Source organism: Gekko japonicus, unplaced genomic scaffold (assembly GCF_001447785.1).
Source record: "Gekko japonicus isolate JY-2015 unplaced genomic scaffold, Gekko_japonicus_V1.1 scaffold278, whole genome shotgun sequence".
In the NCBI taxonomy this organism is placed as follows: domain Eukaryota; kingdom Metazoa; phylum Chordata; class Lepidosauria; order Squamata; family Gekkonidae; genus Gekko; species Gekko japonicus.
This window is the reverse complement of record NW_015169783.1, coordinates 340,979-349,482: the sequence shown is the minus strand read 5'-3', so window position 1 is coordinate 349,482 and position 8,504 is coordinate 340,979. Positions and strand designations below refer to the sequence as shown.

Below are 8,504 nucleotides of genomic sequence, written 5' to 3'. Positions count from 1 at the left end.
TACAGTTACAGCAAAATGAGAAGACAATATTTGTGTTTATAAAAAGATACAATACTCACCAATCTATTTTCATCAAACACTTCAAAGAGCAGTCTATGGTTAGAGGGATTTACCTAAAAGAGAAAGAATATGCAACTCTTATTGAAAGAGAAAAATAATTACCTCTTCACAAGCGCCGTGGTTATTTCGTCAAGCGTTAGCTGATGCAAACAAATCTTGCCTATTTTAAAACAGCTATACTGGCTGCCAATTTGTCTCAGAGTTCAGTCAAAGTTGTCAGTTCTTTTTTTAAAAAATTATTTTTATTCTTTAACTTAAAAGTACACGTAAATACAAAAGGAGGAAGTGAAAGCTCAAAAAGAAAAGTACAAGTACAAGTAATGTCCTCTATATGTATAATATCAACTATGAAACAAAAATGAATCTGTAATCTAATTCTTGGTGACCACATGTATAAATATGATTAAACTCGTTGAAACTAAAGGCTACTTTCTTTCATGACACCCTCAGTCAGTGCTACATATCATACAGTGTGAATGGACTTACACCTCTTATTCAAATACCGAAGTTCTCCGGTGCGTTATAAGAACAACCACCTGTGATAAATATGGTTTGTGGGTAATATCTCGTGCTTTGTCATGTAATCCACTACCGGCGACCAAAACCTCCTAAATTGTCAGTTCTGACTTTTAAAGCTTGCCTCGCCTATGACCATCTCTCCCCATACATCCCTGTGTACCAGACACAGTCTTCCGATTACCTTCTTCTAGTTCAGAGGCCCCCGACCTTTTTGAGCCTGTGGGCAATTTTGAAATTCTGACACAGAATGGTGGGCATAGCCACAAAATGGCTGCCGTAGCTTGCTTTCAGCCATACAGTGAAGACTCTTGTGCTGTGGTGGCAGCTGCCACCAAAGTAATATTTTTTTAAAATCTGCATAGCCAATCAGAAGACTTGCTGAGTAAAAGCTCCACCCACTGAATAAAAGCTCCACCCATTTGTGGGCACCAGAAAAAATGTCAGTGGGTGCCATGACACCCATGGTCACCACATTGAGGTCCCCTGTTCTAACTGTTCCACCACTTAAAGTTGTCCATCTACCAGGGCCTTCCATCTACCAGGGCCTTGTCTTTTTCAGTTATGGTTCCCACTTTGTGGACAGGCCATCTCAGCTGGAGAGGAGAACACAGTCTCCTCACATTTTTAGGAGGCAGTATAGGACCATTTTTTTTAAAGCAATACTGCCTCCTAAAAATGTCAGAAGACTGTGTTCTCCTCTCCAGCTGAGAGGTGGGAACTCCAGAGCATGACAGAAGACAGGAGGGCCTGGCGTGATGTGTTCCATGGAGTCGCGAAGAGTTGGACTCGACTGTGCGACTGAACAATAACAAAAGAGGACCATTGTATTTGCTAGAGCTTTTAAGAAGATTTGAGTTACGGGCATTTTGGGTGGGGGGTAAAGAATTTTTGTCATATGATATACAGTTTTCATCAGCCATAAGGAGGGGGAAACAGTATAAACGTGTTAATAAATGAATGAAGGACCCAACACAGTTCTTCTTGATTGGCCTAATTTTAACTAAGGTTTATTTATTCACTTCACTTATATGCTCCCTTTCTCCTCAATGGGGACCCCAAGCAGCTTACATCATTCTCTTCTCCTGAATTTTATTCTCACAGCAACCCTGTGAGGAAGATTAGGCTAAGAGCAGAGGTCATTTCGGGGGGGGATCGCGGGGGATCGCCGTTCCCCCGGGTGAGGTATGGGGGTGGGGCACATGACGAAGCCCCGACCCCTGCTTCCGGCCACCCCGCTTCCAGCCCTCATTCAGCCAGGAGGAGGCAGGAGAAGAGGGAGGGTAAGTTGCTCCCTCCCCGCCTCTCCCCACCCCTGCCTGCCTGGGGCCAGGGAGGGCCTTGGCGGGGCTTCCTCGCACTCCCGCTGGCCTTGCAGGTCCACCGCCGGGCCCCTGATGTCAGGGGGTGTGGCATATGCTAATGAGTTATGCTAATGAGTCCCCCTAGCTCTTTTTCTACGAAATGACCCCTGGCTAAGAGTGTGCGTCCAAGATCACCCAGCAACCAGCCATGGCAGGGTAGGGATTTGAACCTGGGTCTCTCAGATCACAGTCCAACACTCTAACTGTTACACTATGCTGCTGAGCCTCAACTTAAAGTTCCCTTTCATGAACTCAAAGCTAATATTCTGGTCCTGATTCCCCCACTGTATTGCTCCTACTCTGGCCCCACTGTTAACCCCCTCTAGCATTTACTGTGGAGTGAGCAGTAGAAGTCACCTCCTTATTATGGTTGCCAAGTCCAGGTTGGGAAATTCCTGGAAATTTCAGGGCTGTAGAAGAGCGGAACCTCAGCAGGGTTCCCTCCAGAGCAGTGTTCCCTCTAAGCTGAGTTAGTGTGAGCTAGCTCACAGGTTTTTAAGCCTCCAGCTCACACATTTTTTTGTCTTAGCTCAGGAAGGATGGCTCCAGAGCAAACTAATTTATACAGTAGCCAAATTGCTCGCTCGCAGCTTTAATGCCAGCAGCTCACAAAGCAGAATTTTTGTTCACAAAACTCCACAGCTTAGAGGGAACATTGCTCCAGAGCAGCCATTTTTTGGAGGAGGCCTGATCTCAGGAGATCAGTTGTAATTCTGGGAGATCTCTGGGCCCCACCTGTAGGCTGATAACCCTACTCTTTGCTCCAACAAGCCAAGAAGGAAGGGCGGAGAAAAGCAACCATTAAAGAGACTAGCATTATCTGGTAAATTCGTTCAAGACCAAAGCTGGATCAGGTCAGAAAAGGAAGACTGCACATCCGCCAGCAAGCACATCCACAGGTGGTTCCCACTTGTATTACTTCTTCCTACAAACTCAGCTGGGGCACTTTCCTCCTCTAATGTGTCACAATAAGCCACTTCACTTCCGAGCTATTTTAATTCAGGGCATAAGCTTCTTATAAAGAATTGCCTCTTTCTTCTTTTTTTCTTAGCGCTACCTAGATTATCTCTAGCCCTGCCTTGGAGAGAGGAAATTAGAAGCTATAAAAACCGACACACGCTTGTGCGGATAATGAGCGCTGCACAGCCACTCCTGTTGGCAAACTCAGTCGTGGTGTCAAAAAATACTGACCTACGGCAGTCATCTGTGACTTTTTTTTTCTGAAGAAGATAGGAGTCAATGAGAATAAAACAGGGCTGTAGCCAAGGACCATTCAAGGCAGCAGGTTGCCCCAAGCAAGAAATGTCTGTGGTCTCCTCCAACATCAAAGCTGTCTGACTGCAATCAGAGGCAGCAAACCTCTGAAAACCAGTGCTAGGGGGTACCATAAGTGGAAGGCCTCAGCCTCTAGGCCCTGTTTGTTTGGCCTTCCAGGGCAACTGGTTGGCCACTCTGCAAAACAAGCTGCTGGACTAGACAGACCACTGGTCTAGAGATGTAAAATTTCTGGAATTTTTGAAGCTCGGGAAAAAAACCGTTTTCCCCCCAGTTTTTTTTTCTGGAAAAAAACGGAAATTTTCGGGAAAATTGAAAAAAATGCTACATTCGCATTTCTTTTGTCTTTTCTAGATTGAAAGTCATTCTGTTACTTTAGGAACATAAAATATGACTATGGACATTTTTACTTGGCATGAAATTATCACAACTAGCATATTAAAAATATAGTGTATCCAAACAATTATTACAAACAGAATACCCACCCACATGCAAAAATAAAACTGAAACCTTTTTATTTTCTTCTGACAATGGCACCTTCTAAAGGAAGAAATGCATCTTGTTCTTGCATTGGAGAGTTCAGTTTGTAACCTAGGACTTGCTTGTCCTCAGTGCCCAGAAATTAGATCAATCTGATACCATATATATATATATTAGAAATGATTTGGAAAATATTTGAACACGTTTTAAAATATTTTATTCATCATGTTAAAATAAAACGTTCCATAATCATTTTTTTTAATTTTCTTTTACTTTTTCAATTTTTCCAATTTTTCGGAAAAAAACAAAAACGCTTCAGGAAAAAAACGGGGAAAACCCGTTTTCCCCCCGAATTTTTCCATTATTTTTTTCGGGCCTTCACATCTCTACACTGGACCAATCCAGCAGGCTCTACTTAGGTTCTTGCGGCTCAAGATGAGGCCCTGTGGCCGTACTACAGGGGCTCCTTTAGATATAGTCAGCTGTGGTGTGGATCCAGAAGGTGATGCGCATCACCTTCCACAGAGCTGATGGGCTGGAGTGAGCTGAGCCACTGTGGTCCACTAGTTCCCTTCTGTGCCACCACAAGTAGTGGCACGGGCTGATGACTTGGTGCTAGTAGCTTGAATTCCGAGGGACCCAACTCTGGGTCAAAGCATCCAATGCTGGCTTCTCAAGGTCTTCTCAACTATAAAAGCTAGGAAATGAACCATCGGGGTCCAAATGTTTCCAACTGCATGGCCATACTGTCTCCAAGAGTCTTTTCCAGCTATCTTTGTATCACCCAACTATAATAACTGGAGATTTCAACCTTCCGCATGTTGCTGCTTCTTAGCCCTTCATAGCTACATGGAGAGGTAGTCATGTTAGTTGTTTGTAGCAAAGCAAAACGTTTTTGGGTTTTTTTTCAGATTTATTGGGGCACACACTTTCATGGGCTAGAACCCTACTTCATCAGATGCATGGTGAGTCCTCTGAGGAACTGAAAAGGTGAGCTCTAAGCCACGAAAAATTATGCCACAATAAATCTGCTTGTCTTTAAGCCTTAGGTGCACTGTTTGTCGAGTAGGGGCGTCAAGTGCCTGGAGATAAAGCATCCTGTCCAGGGCCATAACCCACGGTGAAGAGGGGCGGTGCCCCCTACTGCATTTGCAACGCCTCCACCCCAATCTTCCCTTCTTTAAATTTTAATATCTTGCCGCACCACCACGCTGGCCCGAAGCACGATTTCCTCCCTTCTGTCAGTTGACCGGGGGGAGGGAGCCTGGGGTGGGCAGCACTACTGCACTGCACTGACATCCGCTCTCCCCCCCCCCCCAGAGAAGTACCTGGCCTTCTGGGGCTTGGTGAGGTGGATGAGCTCGCTGCCCACTGCCCTGCCTGCCTCGGACCTTGGATGGTGTGCGGGGATGGAGGAAGAAGAAGAGATTGGATTTATACCCTGCCCTTCACTACCCAAAGGTGTCTCAGAGCGGCTTACAAACTCCTTTCCCTTCCTCTCCCCACAACAGACACCCTGTGAGGTAGGTGGGGCTGAGAGAGCTCTGACAGAAACTGCCCTTTTTTCAAGAACAGCTGTGCCAGGACTATGGCTTGCCCAAGGTCATCGAGCCAGGTGCAAGTGGAGGAGTGGGGAATCAAACCCGGTTCTCCCAGATTAGAGTCCGCGCACTTAACCACTACACCAAACAGGAGGCCTGGAGGCGGCAGGCAGGCAGGGCAGAATGGCCCACCCCAGCTCGGTGCCTCACCGTGCCTGTGCCAGGGGAGGAGCTCCCTGCTGGCATCATTCTGCCCCACCTGCCTCCATTCTTCGATAATTTAATTACGTTGATTTTGCAATTAATTAAAATTTTGTTTTTGTTTTAAGTTAATAAGCACCCTTGCCCCCCCACACACACAAAATTCCAGGCTATGGGCCTGATCCTGTCCTTTTACCGGAGGCTTAATGGCACGCTATTTACTAGGGGATGTTGTTTACCTCCATGCCAAGAAAAGCTTCAGCTGCCCAGTTCCGTACACCAAGCCTTTATTAAAGGAAGAGGACATTTTTTCTCTCTCTAGGCATTTCGCATTCCTGCTACAGACATATAGATTTTATAAATCAACACCATGTTCTCTTTCGGCTGAAATCTGAGGAACCTTTCATGTGCCTTGAATCAATCTGGATTGCCAAGTTTTTGTTGTCTTTTTTTTTTCCAGAACAAGGGCGGGCAGGCAAGATCTCTCCTGATTCAGGGTCGTTTTCACCCTTAGGTTTCCATTACATTTTGCAGTAATCCACAAAGTAGTAATTAACAACAGATCTGTGCTCTTCACAGAATGCAGGGTATGGATTGCGGGCGAGACCTAAAATTTAACACTTCTGGCACATTATGTTGTTGTTGTTTTTTTCTCCAAGCGTCCAGAGATGTGAGGGACTTCTTTGAAATCACAGTGCAGAGCCTCAGATTTCAGGGGTTTTGTTTCTGGGGGGGAAATCCAAAAGTGTAAGCTTCCCTTTACAGAGCCAGCTCCAGGATTTTTTAATTTTTTTTTTGGGGGGGGGGTCATGGGCAAGGAGTGCCCAGAGGCCCCCTCTCCTCCTCTAACCCCTTCCAGGACCCCTGCCCATGCCTTCCTTCCAGCCCACCAGCCCACCTGCTGATATGTCATTCCACCGGGTCCTGAGCCTTCCCACTGGCTTTCCCCATGGGTACTGTGTTTGCAGATGGGAAGACCATCACTGCGTCCATCAGGAGAGTTACCACTCCTGAGTGTGGCTGGTAGGGTTGCCAAGTCCATCTTCCACCCCCAGCAGGGGACTTTGGGGGGCGTACCTGGAGGGGGTGGGGCATCCCCAACGTGATGATGTCATGTTGGGGACGTCTGCCGCCCCCCCCCACCTGTGCGCCGGATCTCCAGAAACAGCAGTTCCCTGCACTTAACGTAGCCGGCAGCCGGCGTTTCCCCTTTAAGAGCAGCTACGTTTCCCTTTTAAGAACGAAGCTGGCATTTCCCTCCAAGCTTGCGGAGTTCGCGCTTGGGATGAAACACGGGTTGCACACGCTTAAAGGGAGAGAGATGGGTGGCTGTGGGTGTTGGGGGTGGGGCTTCCCCCGCCGGCCATCTGGGGGGGGGGTGGCAACCCTAGTGGCTGGGGAGGGCTCGGTGACAGTGGGGCCTCCCAGAAATCTGGGGCTCTAGCAGCTGCCCCACCTCAGAGTACGCTGACACCAGGCCGGCCCCTTTATACTTCCCTGTCCTGATGAACCTTCAGATAAACATTGCCCGTGAAAACTGCACAAATACTGTGTCACATACAGGGAAGACGCTACGTGGAGAACACACAGTCAACCAGAAGCAGGTCCGGCTAAGTCCAATGGACTTACTCACAAGCAGGGCTATTTTGGGGCAGGAACGCACAGGAACGGAGTTCCGGCTGGCTCCCAAGTTGGCCACGCCCAGCCGGAACTCATTAGCATAACAGGCCACACCCAACAGCAGACACTCATTGGGATTGGCTACATTAGGGGTGTGTGGCCTAACATGCAAAGGAGTTCCTGCTACAAAAAAAAGCCCAGGGTTTTGACAACAAAGTAAACAGAATAAGAAGCAAAAGGTGGGTGTGTTTGGATGACCACACTTCTGGTAACACGTGGGGTGTGGCCTAATACGCTAATGAGCTGTGCTGTCAGGGGTGTGCCCTAATATGCTAATGAGCTGTGCTGTCAGGGGTGTGGCCTAATATGCTAATGGTTTTCTGCTGTTGAGAGTGGCCTATTATGCTAATGAGTTCCTGCTGGGCTTTTTCTACAAAAAATCCCTGCTCACAAGGAAGAATACACAGGATTGCAATTTGCAGTGCCATCGGAAATGGAGTTACACCCTTTTAAACCCACTGAAATCAATGAGCTTATATGGGTGTAACTCGGCTCGGGAAGGCACTGCTAAGTATCTTAAAGTATAACAGGACCAGACATAAGTTCTGGTAGAAAGATTCCTACATATTAAACCTTGTTGTGACTGGAATGGAAAAAGCAGGGACCAGACACGCAGAATTCATTGCCAAGACAATTCCTGGGAATGGTGCATTACTAATCAAAACAGGCATAGCCCACGATTTCTCCCCCTCCATAGAGTATATGAGAGGAATCGATGCAGTTAACTAGGACACAGTAGAGATGACTGCCGAAATGAAGCCTTCTCTGTTTTCACTGTTTAAACGTGCTATAAAAATCAATTTGGAAACCATTTATGATCTCTCCAAATTGAGGCACTGCTAAAAATATTGTTCCCAAATTGATCGCGGAGAAAAGAAAAAGCCAACTGAGAAGACACCGTTTGAAAAAGATACCACCGTTTTTTCACAATCTACAATGCCCTAGTCTGTCTGCAGACAGCTGCTCCAAAAGATTAAATTTAAACTGCTGAAATATTACCTTGCTTTCTTTTGCCTTTCGCTTTTTAAATGAATAATTTTCATAGAAAGATTAACCACCACATTAGAGTAAAACAAGACATCAGTGATATGGAACTCAAGACTCATTTTATCACTTTTGACTTCAAGTAATCTCTTTGGAAACAAAAGTCTTTGCTACTGGTTAGAACAGCCCAGGTTTTATGAAAAATATAAGAAATACAAGGTTTTAACTGAAGTTCTAGAAACTCGTTTTGCATAATCTGTATTTAAGAGAAAATTAAGACACTCAAACAAGCCCACAGAAACAGGACTTTGCCACAGTTGCATTCATTATACGCCTGCCTCTCTGGAATGGCTTTGAAATCCCTAAACCATAACAAATCACTTTTGTCTAATTAAAACATACA

At 46.1% G+C, this 8,504-nt stretch overlaps 1 protein-coding gene across 3 annotated transcripts in view; it reads right to left on the bottom strand.

Moving 5' to 3' along the window:
* The window catches only part of NEDD4L (neural precursor cell expressed, developmentally down-regulated 4-like, E3 ubiquitin protein ligase), a 270,488-nt gene that overhangs the window by 184,615 nt on the left and 77,369 nt on the right, over positions 1-8,504 (bottom strand). For all 3 annotated transcript variants that reach the window (XM_015416887.1, XM_015416886.1, XM_015416888.1), the window contains exon 4: positions 60-113. The gene's annotated coding sequence lies outside the window, so the exon portion shown is untranslated. The remainder of the gene's footprint in view (positions 1-59; positions 114-8,504) is intronic.